The sequence below is a fragment of the Mustela nigripes genome, chromosome X (genome assembly GCF_022355385.1).
Source record: "Mustela nigripes isolate SB6536 chromosome X, MUSNIG.SB6536, whole genome shotgun sequence".
Taxonomy (NCBI): domain Eukaryota; kingdom Metazoa; phylum Chordata; class Mammalia; order Carnivora; family Mustelidae; genus Mustela; species Mustela nigripes.
This window is the reverse complement of record NC_081575.1, coordinates 26,922,381-26,941,679: the sequence shown is the minus strand read 5'-3', so window position 1 is coordinate 26,941,679 and position 19,299 is coordinate 26,922,381. Positions and strand designations below refer to the sequence as shown.

Here is a 19,299-nt window from a genome sequence, read left to right as displayed (position 1 = left end):
AGAGGGTATTATGCTGAGTGAAATAAGTCAATCAGAGAAAGACAATTATCATATGATCTCCCTGATATGAGGAATTTGAGAGGCAGAGTGGAGGTTTGGGGGTAGGGAAGGGAAAAAATGAAACAAGATGGGATCAGGAGGGAGACAAACCCTAAGAGACTCCTAATCTCACAAAACAAATTCAGGGTTGCCGGGGGGTAGGGGTTAGGGACAGGGTGCTTTGGTTATGGACATTGGGGAGGGTATGTGCTGTGAAATGTGTAAGCCTGACGATTCACACACCTGAATTCCTGGGGCAAATAATACTTTATATGTTAATAAAAATAATCAATAAAAAATGTATTCCATCAAAAGGTCTTCTCCCCCATCTATTAAAACCAATATTTTAGGATTAAGCCTGGTAACTTATTCCAAACTTCTAAAGATATGAACAAATTAAAATGCAACAATAAAACCAATACAAATATTTTCTTTTGTTTTGAGTTGATCCCATCACTTAATCAAGTGAGACTGCAGGTCTTTAAAAAAAAATAGAAAGGACACATTGACCATACATAGCTCTTTCATCCCTCCACAGGCAAAGAGTACATTTTCAGTTAGCATAGGAGGAAAACACCTTGATACCTGTTCCTTTGTATGGCTTACACAGTGAATGTGCTGGGTAAGCCTTTGCAGGCACTGAGAGGTTGACTAAATCCTATGCATTGGAATAACTGCCTTGTAAACATTAATGAATTTTTTAGAATCATCATCATGCTTTATTAGGAAATTTACCCAGATTAAGAGCAACAAAAATGTAGCAATTAGAAGGTTCATCACACAGCTGCATGATTACAGGAGCCTTGTCCTAGATTCTAACAGATGCTGTAACAAACAGTTTCATAAGGGCTGCAAGAACCACAGTTTACAACAGCAATGCAAAAGCTAATTATTGTTCCCATTGCCACAGGACCCTTATGTTTAAAATAATTTAGATTTCTGGGATTTCCTATAGAGAGACACCAAGCAAAATAAGTGCAGTGATTAAAAAATAAAATAAAATATGCAAATTCAAGTTCTTTACTGCCCTAACACTGAAAGGCAATGATAATTAACTGATCCATGCCAAGGTCTGGACTTTGATAAGATGGAGTGTGGGAAAGAGTCCTTAGTCAATTTGTTACAACCACCCCATTGGCCCTTCCAGTCAAATCTCATGTCTGTTGGGGCAGCCTTCCCTCAGTCCAGATCTATATCTGCCCAGAGGTTATAACAAAGTACCAAGTAAGGGGTTCCTTTCAACAGGCCAGAACCAGGACTTGGGAGATTGGTGACAATTATTGTCATGTCACTAGAGGTAGAGGTAAGGGGAAGAAAGAAGTAGCCAGGTACCACTAGTCTCTCTCCAACCTTTAAAAATAAATATAGCTACCAAAGAGCCTCCCAAATACACATGAGCCCCCGCAATGCCTTACTTGGGAAAAGAATAGCAGTTGACAAATATCTTCTGAAGTAATCCATTGCTAGGCCAAAGACCCAAAAGTTGGCTGAGTTCTATCTCAAGATCACCATGTGACCTTGTACAGCCACCTCGCCTTTCATCATTTTAGTGACTCCGGCCATAAAATATAAGAAGACTTCCTTACCTGACAGGGTGACAAGATGAATCAGACTATTTCTCTCAAGTATTCTAAGATCCTCAGAGAGGGCAAGTCTACACATATCAAGCGTAAGAGTCATTGCACCTCATGTCTTAAGGAGGAGAAAATGAACAAGGAAAAAGAACGTGTGGTCACTGAGCCTGAGAACTCAAAAAGGATCTAAGTTTCTTCTATAATCTGAGGTGCATCTAAGAAGAGGGAGACTGAAGTGGGGGAGTCACCTTAAATGTCTGGATCTGTGAGTCTTACTAGGGGGTGGCAGGTGCTTTGATTATGATTTTGTGGGCCAAAAAGGTCTTTCCTAAACATGGGTATTGTATTAAAATTTCCATGGTTTAACTTCGGATGTTTTCATGCCTTTAATTGCCCCAACAGTGGAAATTCTAGCTGTAGGTATAAGTGGATCATTATTGAGGACAGGGGCAGGAAGGGTGCCATCTCTTTCAAAGTTCAATGTTGCCAGACAATGTGCCTGCCAGTCTTAAGAATGGGGACACAGAACTAGGTGAACCAATGTGCAAATCAGAACCTTAAAATGATATTATCTAAAACACACACACACACACACACTCACAGAGGTAAATAAGAGGGAAGAACCAAAACAGAGTAGGACCTCAGTAACACTGTGTCTTAGATTGAGAGATGAAGACCCAGGAACACTGCATCAGGGGACTAGACAGTCAAAGAAGATAGTATCAAAAACTTCTTAATGACAATTTTTAAGTTCCTTCGCTGCTATGTCCTCAACAGCTCTGACAAGTCCTTTTCACTTCTTTTGACCTATTTCAAACTACTGCCTGTGCTTAACTTGAGAACCTCCTACTCAATAAATCGCTCCTCCTCCCCCTTCCCTGGCCAATATAAAATCAATTGTTGCTTGACAGACTGCTTTGTTGCAGTTTTCTCAAAGGCACAAAGGAGAGAAGCACACCTTCTTTGTACATGCATTAACTTAATTTCAGTTTCACCCACTCAAGCACAGCGCAATCCTTCAAACTCTGACCCAAACCCTTTTGCTATTTGGTGTCCATGGCAACGACCACCAAGCCACTCAGAGAGAGTTGTAAGGAGTGACAGGAAAGTGTATCTCTCAACAGAGCTTTTAGTTCCTTTGCATTTGCTACACCAATAGCAGGTGGCAGCAGGTCCCTCCCGGAATCCTCAAGCATTTGCATTCATAAGGGAAGGGCAATGTCATTCTCATCTCCTCCCCAGAACGCTTCTCACACCCAGCCTGTTGAAGATAAAGTACTAATTGTGGAATATTGAAACTAAGTGGGAGGGCATTTTTTTTTTAAGATTTTATTTATTTATTTGACAGACAGAAATCACAAGTAGATGGAGAGGCAGGCAGAGAGAGAGAGGGAAGCAGGCTCCCTGCTGAGCAGAGAGCCCGATGCGGGGCCTCGATCCCAGGACCCTGAGATCATGACCTGAGCCGAAGGCAGCGGCTTAACCCACTGAGCCACCCAGGTGCCCCAGGAGGGCATTTTTTGCCTGAGAAAACTTCCCAGGGGTCTCCTTCCCCAGCGACTCTGTCCCCTGCAGCCTCCACCACAAAACCCTGTTTGCTAAACTATAGCCAGTGACCGAGAGCCCTCAAAAGACAATACACATGAAATCCTACCCACTTTTCTTTCATGGCCCTTACCACTCAGTGACCCGAAACTCATTCTCTTAACTTAAGTCATGTCAAAGCACGCATGGCAATCTTGCCATCAAACTATTTGTAAAGAAAAAGGGCTATCTATGTTAATAATGATCCAGATACTGGAAGATCTATGAACCAAGAGGAAAAATGTATGGTTTCTCCAAACATAGTGAAAGCTGTTCAATTTACAAACTGATTTCATGAGTTCCATATTATTTGCTTTGCTCAGAGTTTAGCTGAAAACTTGTCAGATGGTGATGAATTTCCCCTTACTCTCGTCCAGAGGAGGACAGGGATCGTTCCATTTGCAATCTCATTTCAACAGAACCCAACATATCTAACAAAGGCTTTCTGTGTAAAAACTAGCTCAGACTTGATTCTTTATGAAAACTGAAAAGGACCCATTACTCAAGTGTCCTCTTCATAGAATCTACATATACAGGAATACTACTTGAAGCGGGGGAAACAAGTGAATGGCTTTATCTTCTTAACTGCATGAAAAAAGGAAACAGGAGGCTCTACGCACAATCCCTTCCAGCAGATCTGCTGAAATCTAAGGAGATGGTTTCAAGCTCTCCTTGAAAGCTTTGCGCAGTGGCAGTATCGTAGCCAATGAGGTTTATCCGAGGCGCGATTATTGCTAATTGAAAGCAAGACAACATTCCTATTCACTCTGCCTATTTCTGTTGTCCTGGATAAGAACTAGTGAGAAGTTCAAAGAAAAAAATAAAAATCAAGTAAAACACATGGTTGCAGCCATTAAAAAGCTCATGGTTTAGTAGGGAAGCAATCGAGTAAACAGATGATAGTGGTCTAGTGCGATAAAGGGCACACAGATCCTCCTGGAATGCAGAAGAAACACGTCTCCTTCAGCCTGACTTGGAGATCAGGGAGTCCTTCTCCTGATGATTTGTTGAACTGAGTCTTCAAGGACCCAATACTTCATCTGGTTTGGTGGAAGAAAGTGGAAGTTTCTATTTGCATAGGTGTGATAAACACCACTTACTACTTGTCAGAGTGAGTGCTAATAAGCAGTGCCAATTAGGATATTAAGACCAGCTCAGATGTCATAAAACAGAATGGTAGAAACTTGATACCAAGAAGAATATGGGCTGTATTGGCCAAAACATGACTCTACCTTTCGTCACGACCTTTCAATCCCCAAGAAATGGGATTTTTCCACCAAGTAATGTAATAACATGGTCTCCAAAATGAGAGGCTTCTACTTAGAGATTAAACCACACTACCATTTTACAGTGAAGATGCTGACTGAGGTGAAAAAGCAAGGATTTAAACCCAGATCTGATTTTAGAGCCCATACTCCTCACGGCACACCACCCGAGATTATGCCAATACATGGGCCAAATAGAAATCTGCAGATGGGTTCCCCTGAATAGACCACCAGCTTCCTCACCCCATCCCACTTCCCACCCAACTATCTGGAATTAGTGTATAAGTTAAGATAGTCTGTTCATAGCAAAACATACTACCCGAGAAAGATAACATTTGAAGCTAAAGTCACTTCTCACTCTTCCTCCTTGTATTTCCAATTGTCTTTATTCCCATCATCCACAAACATTGATTGAATACATGCCCACAGGGCACTGTGCTGAATGATAAAACAAGTTTAAACTGAGGCCCTGCCCTCAAGGATCTAGAGTCTAATCAGGATGGCAGAACACATGCCTAAATCAATACATCATTAGTAGCCTGAGAAAGATGAGCTGGAAACCACCTAGGAATTCACAGGATGGAGCAATCACTAGCCAACCCAACTAGAGTCTAGGCTTCATGAGGGCAGGGTTTTTTGTGTTTTGTTCACTGCTGTAATCCTAGCATCCAAAACAGTTTGGAACCTAGTAAGTGCTCAATAAGATCTATTGCATTAAACAAATAGCTTCTTGACATTTTAGTAAAAAAGAAAAAAAAAAGTTCTGACATTTATCACTTGGAGAATAATCACCAGTCCTACACACCGCATATTATGTCTTTTATTCATGCTGCATGTGCTACTGGAACTCCCCAGGAAGATTTCTAGAAAGGGGGTTTCAGCCTATAACTTAAACCTTTGCAAAATCCTAGCAGAGCTTTGTCCTCTTCTGCTCCCTACCATGGATGAGTGTTTCCCAGTGATGAAGGGTAATGTAGAGCCAGGGTTTTTTGTTCATTTATTTGTTCATTATGACCTCAAGCTCTTTTCAGCAAAAGGCACAGCCCTTCAATAACAATACAATTCTGGGAGACACAACTCCATTACTTGCTTGGTTCATCTAACAAGGCAGAACGCAGACTCTGATTTAAAACCAAGCCCCTTAAATGAGTATTGTTTAGGCTTGCAGGATAAACAGTTGTGATTACTGTCAGTAGGCATAGGCTGTAAATCTGTCTTAGATGCTTATATTCCATTAAGAGGGACTCAAATGCATAGCACAATACAATTCCCTTTAAAAGTGGAATCAAGTGGGGGGAAAGGCAGTCGTTAGTGCGACCCAATGTGGTCAAATTCTTGGTCTTCCAAGGCTTTGTACTAGGTTAGGAATTTGGGCTTATATTATTTTTACCACTATACAAATTCTTATTAATTTGACTTCCAGGGCTGGGGAAGATATGGGCAATTAGAATGCATCAGAACACTGTAGGGAAACCCAAGCATTCATATATAAAAAAAATGGGGATAATGCAATCCTGCTTTCACTGTGACCGAAACTGACCTTATGCTACCACAGGGCTTTGCTAGCATGTAATTTCAAGTCTAAGATTTTAACGTGAATGGAAAAGGATCCAATTTCATAATCTGACTTCTTCTGAAAACCCACAAAGCTAAAATCATTTTCAGTTCCATGGGTACACCTCCCAAGAAGTTAGAACATCACACACCACCACACAGATATGAGGCTGAACATACCACTCATTGTGACCCTTTCACCTTTCAAGAGGTGTCGTTTAGAAGGTACCTGGTTTATGACAAAGTCTCAAGGAAAAATAAAAAGAGGTCCATACATAGGGCCTTCTACTCTCAAATCAAAAATCTTTGATCGGGAAACTCTCCTGGCTTAAAGCAAGAATATACACTGCCCTGTAGAACTTTCCACATTTTTTCAAAGCTTTTTTTGCAATGTATCTCCTTTAAACTTCAGAGGTAGGTAGGGTGAATAGCATTTTCTCTATTACATAGATGAGAAACAGACTTAAGAAGGTTAAATAACTTGCCCGAGACCACATGGTTCAGATTTCTCAGTTTCTTTAGATCTTATTTGAAAAAGAGCTAGACCCATTTTACATACTGGTTCTGGAAGGGTGCATTTGGAAAAGCAGCAATATTCTGTTACACACAGTACATATACCCTGCCCCCATCATCTCCCCTGCGTTCAAAAGGTATGGCTAATAACCTTTACTTTGGGCTTGGGCATTTCTCTTTCCCCCTTCCCCACTCTGTTTCCTGAAAGAACAATTAAGATCCATCTGGGACTGATTATAGCAATTCTTGAATTTGAACTTGCAACCATTACCCAATTGAGGTCACTTATTTTAAATTAACTTACCTGGTCAGGACATAGGTTTGGTATCTTCAGAGCCCAGTGCAGAGAGACACCAGCTTACTCAGACTTTTAATTAACTAGCTAAATAACCTGGACTGTGACAAACTGCCTTTCATTTGATGGACTCATTCATCTGCATGCAGACAAGGATCAAAATACATTATCAGAGCTTCAGGGACTGAGTCCTAGAAACCTCTTGCACAGTCTCTTATTCAAGACTATGAGCCTCTTCCCTTTGGTTCCTCCTAATTATTTTTTCTGTGCTTTTGTTCTGATTATCCAGCATTCATCATAAGTGCAGCTCACGATGAAACAATGACAACCCATGTTGTACTCTGAGAAGGAATCAAAAATTGGAGTTAGGATCATATGAACCAGGCCCACAGCTTTGAGAAATAATTAGGGGAAACTAAAGGGAAATTCCCAGGACGCCCCACAAAAAGGAGAATTTCCAAAGATTCAGGCCATAACTGCTCCCCTCTTAGGTAATAATACATAATAACAGTAGGTCCTTAGTCTTGTTGTATTAAGCTCATAGTGGGATCTGATCATCCCACAGTCATAATATAGTTCTTATGATCACTAATCATTAGTAGAGCTGCAATCACCCAGTGACTGGGCTCTGGATTCAGACAGATCTGATTGTGACTCCAGGTTCCATCATTTTCTGCCCGTGAGGCCTCGGGCAAGTTACCCAGCTTCTCTGGGCTTCGGTTTCCTGACATGGAAGATGAAATTAATACTAGTACCTACCTTCAAAAGTTGTGGTGAGGATCCAATTAGGTAAAGCATGTGAAAAATCAGTTTCCACCATGCCATGTACATGGTAAATGCTCAATAAATGTGAGCTTGTGTTTAAACATCTTCTGTTCTCTCCCACCACCAGGCCTTAGTCCAAGGCATCTTCCCACAAGGGCTCTTCTTCTCCCTTCTTTCTGCCAGCAACAGTCCCCTGCCCCTGATCATTCAAAATCCAGTCTACAAGGCATCTTCCTCTCCAAGAGAGAGCCTTCCCTGTGTCTGAACTTGTTCAATGCCCATCCCCTCAATACACTTTTCTCAATTTTATATTACTTTAAATGGCACCTTCTTATGGCACCTTCTTATACCACTTCCTAAGCAATCTGGACTTTTCTCCAAGGTGGTTTTAAGCCTTCCATGTTTGAAACATCTATTAAGCATCACCTTGGTGCCAAACACTGGGGCTCTGTGCTATGGGGTACATGAGATAAGTAAAGATATAGGGATGGGAGAGAGGGAAGCAATATTGGTTGAATCCCTTTAAATCTCACATGCTCTGCTAGAAACTTTAAATGAATTTCTTCACTTAGGCCTCACAGTAGCCTTATGAGGTAGGTGCCATTATGATTCCTATTTTAGATGTGGAAACTGAGATTCAGAGAGGTAAAATGACTTACCCAAGGCCACTTGGCTAACGAAGAGGAAGAACTGGTGCCTTAGGTCAGTCTGACTCCAGGATCCACTCCCACCACCATGATGCTCTCCTGCTTACCTCATGTTTTGTTTTATTTTTCCATCCGTCGCAATGATGCTCGACAAAGCAATATGTAAACTTTAGGATGCAGTATGTGTGACTTAAGGATCACGGCAGTTGTAACAGGTGCTGGGGATGTCCTACCCATGGCCCCTTGGCACTAGCCTTTTTTACCCACTCCAGCAGCTTCCTATTGCAAGCACGTGTTATTCTCCACTGGAAGCCTTTCTCCCAGCCTGAGAGTGAGAAAGTCAGAAGTTTGGGGCAGGGGGCACCTGGGTGGCTCAGTCAGTTAAGCATCTGCCTTTGGCTTGGGTCATGATCTTGGGGTCCTGGGATCAAACCCCATGGTGGACTTCCTGCTCAGGACAGAGTCTGTTTCTCTCTCTCTCTCCCTCTGCTCCTCCCCCAGCTCCTGCTTGCTCATTCTCTCTCTCTCTCTCTCAAATAAGTAAAATTTAAAAAAAAAAAAAAAAGAAACAACAGCAGCCCTGGGAAGGAATTAATATTCCTGATGGAAGCTATCAGCCAACATTGAATGGAGAGTGAAGGACAAAGCCTCCAGTTTCCCAGCCCTCACACACCACTCTCAGAGATACTCAGAGCCAACCTGCTCAGGAATGTCCCTGGACTGGCTTCTTTCCCTTTGCTCTCTCATTTCCTCACTCCCCTACCAAAGCTTCCTGGAATCCCAACTACTGTCCCTCGATTCTTTGTCTCAAGAGTCCGCCTCTGGGGCAGTCCTGTCTAAAACAAGAATCTGTCAGAGATTCTTCCTTTGGCTCCTGTCCCAGGAGTCTGAGTGAGTGTCTTCATGCTGCCCTCCCCTGCCACCCTTCCCATGGAAGCTTTTGAAAGAAGCACCCTATAAACCCAGTGTCTCCCTTCTTAACCCCTTTCATGAGAATCCCATAATTGAAGATCTTATTAGCTTTTCAAAGTGCATTTATTATCATATGGAAAGATAGTCCTAGACTTCAGTGGGCATCAGAATCAACTGAGTGTCAAAAGCAAACTCCCTGGCTCTGACCTAGACTTTCTGAATCAGACTCTCCAGAGAGGTGCCCAAGTGCCTGCATTTTCCTACATTCTCTGGGTTATCCCCCACAACACATACTTTGAGAAATACTGTCTTAAGACCTTCCGATAGCCTGGATCTCCAAAGAATGTGAATGACGTTCCTCGTGTTCTCTCTGTCCCCAAGCCCTCTGTGGAATCAAATGGGAAATCCTGGAATTGTTCTGCCTCCTTGCTCCTGAAATGCAGCGTGGATAAAGCCAAGGACCCGTTGTTTCTCTCAGTGTGGGGCAGCCCAAGACTCCCGGCAAATGTCTACCATGCAGAGGAGAGATCTGTCTTACAGACTCTACCAAATTTCTGCTCTCCCCTTTCTCCCTGTCCACTGCCAACCCCCATTCTCTCCTGTGCTACAACACTGCGATGACTACACATGTTCAGTTCAGTAATGGCCTGTGGGGGCTTCTTTGTCTCTGGGCAGAACACTGTCCCACCTCCAGCTCCCCACACACATCTTCTCAACCGTGATTTCTGTGTAGTTTGGATTCCTGGTCCTAATCAGCATTGGGTCAGGAAAGGAGAGGGCGGTGGAGAATGATAGTGTGGGTTACTATGTTGTTGGTTTACCCCCTCCCCAATTCCTGTCATTCATTTACCCTCCATTCAAATGCCTGAACCCTGCATGCAAACTTCAGCTCTTTCCTTGCACCTCCAACCCCATGCTATCCTGACCAGTGGCTCCAATACCCACTCTGCACCAAATTCTGATGCCTCTCTATCTCCCTTACCCCACAGCAGCAGGAAACCACTTTGGTACATTTTGAGAATAAGGGACATGAAATCAGGGAAGCCTTCATGGAAGAGGCTGCATAGGAGCAGGCCTTGAAGGACAGATGTGATTTCTGTGGAAAAGGATGGTGGGAGGGAGCATTACAATAGGAATAAGGAAGGGAAAACACAACAAATATGGGATAAGCATCAGGCACTATGTTAAGAATAATGGGTATTAAGGAGGGCAGGTGATGTGATCAACACTGGGTATTATAAGCAACTAAAGAATCATTGAGAACACTACATCAAAAACTAATGATGTACTTTATATTGGCTAACTGAACATAATTTTAAAAAAAGAACCATAGGTGCATTATTTCATTTATTCCTTGATGCAACTCTATGAAGTAGGTACTAATGACAGACCTATTTAAGATGAGTATACTGAAACACAGTTTAAGTTAATTGCTTAAAGCTACACAGCTATGAAAGGGCAAAGTAGGGAGTCTAATCCAGGCAGTCTACCCTGCGCTCGTGACCACCCGACTCAACTTCCTATCAACTATTATGTTCTCTGTTTTACAGATGGAAAACTAAGTCTGAGAGGTTAAGTAACTCACCCATGGTTACACAGCTTGTAACTGGCAAAGCTGGAACACATTGCCCTTAGCAGATCCCATTGTATTTACTGCATAACCACTTAGACCCCTTCTAACTTAACTTTTTCAACCCATCATTTCAATCACAATTTCTTCTGGAGCCAACCCTGGCCGCCATCACAACAAATGCCTGTATTGGCCTAAATAAAAATCTTTCTTCTAGTGTGTAAGCACTGTAAAACAATGAGGCTCTTCTGAAATCAAGAGAAATAGCCCTCTGAAAGACATCACTCTGTTTTCAAAATAGCATCCTCTTTAAGTTACCTGTTTGTCAGATTCCCACTTATAAAAACCACAGGAAAAATTTGTTTAGGTATTTAGTTTGGAGACAAAGCACTTTTTTTTTTTATTTTTTGTTTTGTTTTGTTTTTTATTTCTTTTCAGCATAACAGTATTCATTGGTTTTGCACCACACCCAGTGCTCCATGCAATCCGTGCCCTCCCCAGTACCCACCACCTGGATCCCCCAACCTCCCACCCCCCCACCCTTCAAAACCCTCAGATTGTTTTTCAGGGTCCATAGTCTCTCATGGTTCGCCTCCCTTTCCAATTTCCCTCAACTCCCTTCTCCTCTCCATCTCCCCTTGTCCTCCATGCTATTTGTCATGCTCCACAAATAAGTGAAACCATATGATAATTGACTCTCTCTGCTTGACTTATTTCACTCAGCATAATCTCTTCCAGTCCCGTCCATGCTGCTACAAAAGTTGGGTATTCATCTTTTCTGATGGAGGCATAATACTCCATAGTGTATATAGACCACATCTTCCTTATCCATTTGTCCGTTGAAGGGCATCTTGGTTCCTTTTCTATCTCAAGTGGGTTATGAGTTTATCATGCTCTCCTCAGTTGTACCTTGTACATTTTTCTGTCCTCATACTTCTCCCGCTGGGTTGTAATTGTCTGTTAATTTGTCAGTCTTTCTTCCTCTGGTGTTGAGATCCTCCAGGCTTGGGACCAGGTTTTAGTGACCTCTGTCTCCCCAGCATCTGGCCCCAGGATTGGCACAGAGCAGGCACTCAACAAATGTCCATTAGAAGAAGAGATGAATGAAATGTGGTTAAGTGAGGTAACTCTTCCATCCACTAGGGACATCAATCCCTATTCCTTTTGAGTCCAGTGGTATGTGGGTGTGCTATGCAGGTAAACTGGCTCTCAAGGGGGAAAAGCCCTGATTTATCATGTTGGCTGATGTCTATACTGTAAATACTCCTACCATGGCTGATTTCAAGTTACTAATGGCTTAATAACTGGCTCACAAAATTCCCTTCAGGAGCCCTCTGTTTGGGGCTGAGCCTCTGTAATTCTGCCTGAAGTGCTTGAACTGTTATCAAGTCAGTGGAATCAGAAAGGTAGATAAGCTGTCAGAGTGGGGAAGATAATGCCAAATTCAAACAACAAGTGTGAAAGACCAAAGAAAACCAAACATTTGAGAATTAGGAGAATTCTGTGTTTGGCCTGCCATGAACGAAGTCTCTATCATTTGTTATCCATTGCCAAATAGAGAGAGACTTCAATGACATGGGTTTTAGAAGAGGGAGAAATCTGCCACTCTCCTAAAAAACAAAGGCCCCCCAAATATACTGGGTTTCTGAGATCTATTTCCTTTTATTTGAAAATATAAATTTGTTCACTTGCTTCCTTCAACAATCAGAAAATATCACAGATTGGGATATCAAATGCTAGAAGTATTGAATAAACAGAAGCTTTATGCACAGAAGCATAATATAGGGAGTTCTAAGGAGAACATCTCATTCTCCATGTCCCCACACCAAATGTTCCTTCCTTTCTCCTCCCAACATGGAGGCTCCATCATTCTGGACTGAACCTGAGTTTCTAATACTCTACCCAGCCAGCCATAGCTCAATTTTGCACACTGTATGGAGCTAATGGGTAAACGGCAGGCTCTGAATCCAGAACCATCTGGCTCTTTCTAGTACATCACCTTAAATAAATACCAATTTTTTCCCAGGCTTTAAGGGTGATTCAGATCACATCTATAAAGAAAACATTATAAGATGTCACTTTAGGTGTACTACTAGAGTTGTTGATGCTGATAAATACCTAAAGATTGGGAAATGTGACTTGGGGAATGAAGGAAGTCCTGCATTATTCCACATATTCCCAAGTGGTTATAGTTGGAAACAACACATATTTGAGTGACTATTCAGCTGTATGCCAGATGTTGTCGTTTCTTTTTTTTTTTTAATCCAAATAATGAAAAAAAAATTTACAAAGAATGTGTCCACTGGCACTCTCAAGCCTTCTATTACCACCTGTATAATTCTCCAAGTACATCTTAGGAATCCAGGATGATAGTGCTTTGGGCCCAAATGATTCTGGAAAATCTACAAAGAAAAAGGATACCTTTTGATATTTAGAATAAAGTTATAAATATTAAAGCCAAAGTTGTAAGTATGAACATAAGTGACAGTAAAATTCATAAAAGAATACATGAAGAATGCTGGTATTTAATAGATATTGTTTAGGGACACCTGGGTGGTTTAGCCCGTTAAGCATCTGACTCCTTGTTTCAACTCAGGTCACCATCTCAAGATCATGAGATAGAGCCCCACGTTGGGTTCACTCTCAGCATGGAGTCTACTTGAGATTGTCTCTCCCTCTCCCTCTGCTCCTACCCCTTCAAATAAATAAACAAATCTGTTTTTAAAAAGTGAAAAATAAAAATGTACTGTAAAATAAATTATCACTAATTTAGGGGGATAGTGAAAACAAGTTCAGAGAGACTACAAAAGTCATACATATGGGTATGCTGAAGAGAAACTAACGTCCTTTTTGCTGTATTATTCTAGGCTGAATACTAATTAAAATTACCCTACCTCACCTACCTGAAAAAACATCTAGAATATTTCCAAATATAAATAGGGTACTGTGAAAGATCTTCCAGATGAAGTACTCCAAGAAAAGACACAGTGTGTGGAAACACATCATTTTACAGGAAGTTCTGGTGGAACTTAAGTATTCATTATTGGCTCAAAGCTGCTGGACTTCCTGGGGAAGGCAGTACATGTAAATTGCCTTAGTAGATGTTTTGCAGAGTTTCCAGATTTGTCATTTGTACTCAGTTCCAGGTATTATTTGTTACCTCCAAAACTCTGTCCATCATTTTGCTCTCTTACAAAACTCAGGAACCTTTTAAGTAGGTAAGGATACTCAAGATTTGAACCACAAGGCAAATTAACCTTATTTTATCAGGACAGAGACACAATCTACATTCTCTTTGCTAAAGACGTGATGGTTTTAAGGCATTATTTCCCGCCATCCCTTGCAGTATACCACAGGATTTTCAGTGACATCTGGATGAATATATTTTATTTCTATACAGTTGCATTTATTTTCTTGTATGTAGTTTCATGGATATTATTGCTTTAGACATGGCTAAATTTAAGAAAAGGAGTAGCTATAAAGATAAATATGAAGTAAATAATAGTACTGCAGTATGTGGATAGGACATAATAGAAGTCTTCGAGGGATATTGGTTTATAAAAAATAAAAAATTAAAAAAAAAAAAAAAGAAGAAGTCTTCGAGGGACTAAAATTTGAGATATACTGTTTCTGGGTTAATACAGAGAGGTATCCCTCCCAAGGTCAACATGCACTGAAATGATCCCTTATCCACAGGAGTGAGAATAATCTGTTGCTCCTTTAACTTACTCGTGGCCATGTATTGCCTATCATTTGTACGTTCTCTTTGCCTCTTCTGCTGTTTAGCATTAACTCTTCTGTATATTCTATTCAGTCATAGTGAATGCACTATTAAAGCCTGGTAAGTGAAACTTCCCAAAGACGTGTTCTTTGGTGAAATCCTTGTCCTCTAATCCTCACATCCTGGCGTTTTATTTGATGCCTTATTCAATTGCCTTCTCTCTGCATAAGCTTCTCCTCTAGACAGCATAAATGCTGTTGAGATTTTTTGGTTATACTCCAATTTTCCTTCTTTATGAAAAGCTTCAGCCCATCTTTCTCCATTGACACCACCCCCAGCCCCACTGCCATTGGGCTGACTTTGGGATGGGTGATTGGCTCTTCTCTGCCTCACTAATCCAGCACACTTATTCAAGTCAAATGACTGCAAGATGAAGCACTCACTATCTTCCAGTTAAAGGAGAGCATGTGTGTGCAGATTGAGATTATTGCAAAATAATTCTAACAGAATTGACTTCTGATATATGTTTACTAAGACTAAAGCAATTTAGTAGCTTGAGGTTTTCATTCAAGAAAATGAATGCCTTTTATCATATCTGATGGAAGATTTCTTCTGGGAAATGTGGCATATTCTGAGGCTGATTTTTGAAGCATACCACTATTTAACTCCCAACACAGCTGAAATTAGATAGGTTGCCATAGGACAACATATCTTTTTATAACTATAAAAAAAAAGAAAGCAGAAATGGAAGGGGGAACTGAGAAATGTTTTCCCTTTAATCACAAGGAATGTGGGTTTTTCCTTAAAGAGAAAATGCCTATACAATAGGTAAACCAGGCAAATTAAAACTGGCAGCCTCCCTCATTTCTCTCCCTAGCCCCCTAGACTTCTCAGGGTACCTAAATCAAAGAGAAGCAGATTAAGGTGAGCGGCAAGGCATGTTCTGTACTCAAAGCAAGATCAATCTTTATACATAGATCCTTTTTTGGCACCAATGTAGAAAATCCAAACATGGAGATACTTAGGTCTGCAAATAACCTAATCTGCATACCAGATGGATCTAAGGGGGAAAAAAATCATAGACACTTTTCCACATACACATATTTTTTTTTTAATGCAAGCATAGAAAAACAGATGCTTTTGCTCCCAAAGGGTCTGTGGGCCTCTCTCAAGTAGTCTTATGGAGCAATTTAATTTCAAATTTCTAAAATTATGAAAATGTCTAGATTGAGTATTAGATTGATAAAGAAATGGCCTCTTACATAGAAAACCAATCTTTTTAACACTTTCTGGATTATTTTTAACTATTCAGTGAAACCCAGTCCCCAATGTCACAGATAAGCGGATGGGGGAGTCAATAAGGGTAGCCATGATTCACTGGGTTTTTTTTTAAGATTTTATTTATTCATTTGACAGACAGAGATCACAAGTAGGCAGAGAGGCAGGCAGAGAGAGAGGAGGAGGAAGCAGGCTCCCTGCTGAGCAGAGAGCCCGATGCAGGGGCTTGATCCCAGGATCCTGGGATCATGACCTGAGCTGAAGGCAGAGGTTTTAACCCACTGAGCCACCCAGGCGCCTCTCATCGGTTGTTTTAACAAATAATTTAATGCTCGGCTATATGCTCAACTCAGTGAGTTAGTATGGAAGAGCTGTTTTCATCTGCAAACAAAACTGTTGTTTAAGTTTCAATGAATAGGGATCGTGGCATTTTGTTCTTTCAGATCCTATTTGTGAGGCTAAAAATAAATCTCCTTAAAACAATGAATTTTATCTACATTTGACACATCTCTCCTTTTTACATTTATCATATCCGCCATCATATCTTCCATCCATCATCTCCAACAGCTCTTACAAAGGCACAGTGAATATGGTATAAGGATTTTGAAACTTGGTATTTCCTCCTTAAATTTCACAGTAGACTGTTAAGACAGCTTTTCTACTTGAAGTTCTGAAACTAATTCAGAAAGAGCTATTATAATTACTGTAAAAGCAAAGTTGAATATTCTCTTGGTTACCAGAGTCATTAAATAGCTCAGGGTACAATTTATGCCTTGTTCATCTACAGCAGATGGCAAGAATCAAGATTGAGGACTAACTGCACAAGAATCACTCCCATTAACTAGTTCTTTTGTGCATTGTATCACACACGGCCCTCCCACCCAACCCTCCCTCCCACAAGCCCTGCACCAAAAATGCAAAACAGGGAAAGACCCAGAACGTTTAAAACAGGACACTTCTTGCGGCGAGGCCTCACTTAGCTCACATTGGTAGGATCACTGCTGCCTCACGGAAGTAAGATTTCAAGGTATCACAGTATCAGAGTGCACTCTGTTAAATATCAGGACTGGGAACATTTCTGTTGGAAACCTACCGCAAAGGTATCATGTGGGTTGTTTTATTTTTTTGTTTTGTTTTGTTTTGTTTTTCAGCAGAAATTACCAACACAACCAACCAGACCCTGATGACTGAGGCTTTGACAATAGCATCCATGATGATACTGTGCAGGAGGATGATGCTGTTTGCTCTCTCCTTTAAGTCAGCCTGTCACATCCTTTGCTGCTAACGTGCCTCTTTCTAATATTACGCCCTCCCTCTATACACACCCTTCCTAATTTGCAGCTTTTCTTTGACTGTGAAGTGCAAAACCAAGATTGGTAAGAACTCCATGCTAAGTAAGAGTTAAGAAGGCGCTGGAAGTAAGGATGAGGAAATAATTAGGGCCTTGGAAGCAGTAGCTCTGTGACACCTAAAGATTCCTATCTTTAGATAATTTTCCCATCCCTTCCAGTGTAAGCTAAGTTTCATGAGGTGATAATATGAGACAGCTACTACCATCAGATAAATGAGCTTCTTCTGAACAAACTACCTGGGCAGGGACGGAAGCAGATACTCCAATAGCTTCAAGCGTTTCCGAACCTGAAACACAAATGTCTTAGGGATTGACCCCCCACCCACCGCCCCCCCACCCCACCCAGGGTTATTTAACCTCTTGTGATTACATGAGGCACGTCCCACCCCGAGTGTAGATGTTTTTCACTTTGATCTTGACAACACTGAGGAGATAGGAAGGACCAGGTTCATCATCCCAGATTACAGAGAAGGAAATGGAGTCAGGACTACGTTGAGTATTTGTGCATAAACAAGCAGTGAGTACATGACAAGGTTGGGCTCCTGGGTTCTCATTCAGGACTTTTCTCCCAACACTGATGTTTCTTTTCCCCCCAACACAGAGGGGAGCACCTCCCCTCTGCTCAAAAAGACACTAAGCCCTTCCTCTGGTGAGAAAGACCCCATTTCTTTTGGGCTTACTGCTTTATTTCTCTAAGTTCTGCCAGATGCCCTCAGGAATCTCACTCATTTTTCTGGCAGAACTCAAAACCCTCTGCTTTTATTATGTTGAGGGTTGTCAGTGAATTAAAAATGCAACAAATGTATGGTCCCAACTTGCCATCCAGAGTTAACAAATGTCACCAGTAGGGAGGTTTCTCACAGCGGACACTGAAGAATACATCCCAGCAGATACCTAATAGCTCATTTTGTGTCATGGCAGCGTGAGAAATCACTTGCTCAAGACATTCATTAACCTTTCATTTCCTCCATAAATAATCAGTCAGAAATGTGGCTCATATTTTAAATTAATTGAAAACAGCTCTCTCATTTGCTCACTCTCTCTCCCTCTCTCTCTCTGCCCATGAATGACTGGAAAACTTCTAATGCCAGCATGATAAGGATATTGAAATATGTGGTTCCATGCCTCTGAGCCAGTTTAAACCTTATCTCCTTCAGGAAACCTCTATCCATTCCAGCAGACCTTAGATACCTCTTTTTCTTCTTCTCCAAGAACCTAGAACAATTTTTAGTGTTTGACATTTAGTGCATATTAACAAACCATGTAATGTACTGCCAAGAATATGGGTTCTAGAGGCAGACAGATTCAGGTTCTAATTCCAGCTTTACTACTTCTGAGCTGTGTGGCCTCGGGCATATTACTTAAACTCTCTTTAGGGGTGCCTGGGTGGCCCAGTCATTAAGCCTCTGCCTTCTGCTCAGGTCATGATCCCAGGGTCCTGGGATGGAGTCCAGCATCAGGCTCTCTGCTCATCGGAAAGCCTGCTTCTCCCTCTCCCTCTGCCTCTCCCACTCCCCCTGCTTGTGTTGTTGCTCTTGCTGTCTCTTTCTCTGTCAAATAAAATCTTAAAAAAAAAAAACCTCTAGCTAGCTGAGATTCCTCTTTAGAAAATGAAACTAATGATACTTAATTTGTTAAATTGTTCAAGGGATTAAATACATATAAAGCATCTAGCACACTGTCTACCATATACTAGGCACTCAATTAAGGGCAATTGTTTTTACTGCTATTACGGCCTTTTATATATAGTTCTGCTTTGATACATAAGCAATTTTGTTATCTTGTCAAGTTGTTTTTATTTTATATTTTTTATATTTTTTAAATATTTTATTTATTTATTTAAAGAGAGAGGGAGAGAGAGAGAGAGAGAGTGGGGAAGGGGCAGAAGGAGAGAATCTCAAGTAGACTCCCCACTGAGCAAGGAGCCCAACACAGGGCGCAATCCCCACATCCCCGAGATCATGACCAGAGCCGAAATCAAGAGTCAGATGCTCAACTGACTGAACCCAGGAACCCCCTTAAGTTGTTTTTTTTTTTTTTAAGATTTTATTTATTTATTTGACAGAGATCACCAGTAGGCAGAGAGGCAGGCAGAGAGAGAGAGGAGAAAGCAGGCTCCCTACTGAGCAGAGAGCCCGATGCAGGGCTCAATCCCAAGACCCTGGGATCATGACCTGAGCCAAAGGCAGAGGCTTTAACCCACTGAGCCACCCAGGCGCCCCTCAGAGAA

The 19,299-nt window shown here is 41.4% G+C and overlaps 1 protein-coding gene and 1 non-coding gene across 2 annotated transcripts in view; both read left to right on the top strand.

Moving 5' to 3' along the window:
• The window catches only part of LOC132006667 (glutamate receptor 3), a 227,928-nt gene that overhangs the window by 150,236 nt on the left and 58,393 nt on the right, over positions 1-19,299 (top strand). The gene's annotated exons all lie outside the window — the stretch shown is intronic.
• Positions 3,875-4,014, top strand: LOC132007994 (U4 spliceosomal RNA). Its single transcript, XR_009401527.1, has one exon. It is a non-coding gene; the product is annotated as a U4 spliceosomal RNA (small nuclear RNA).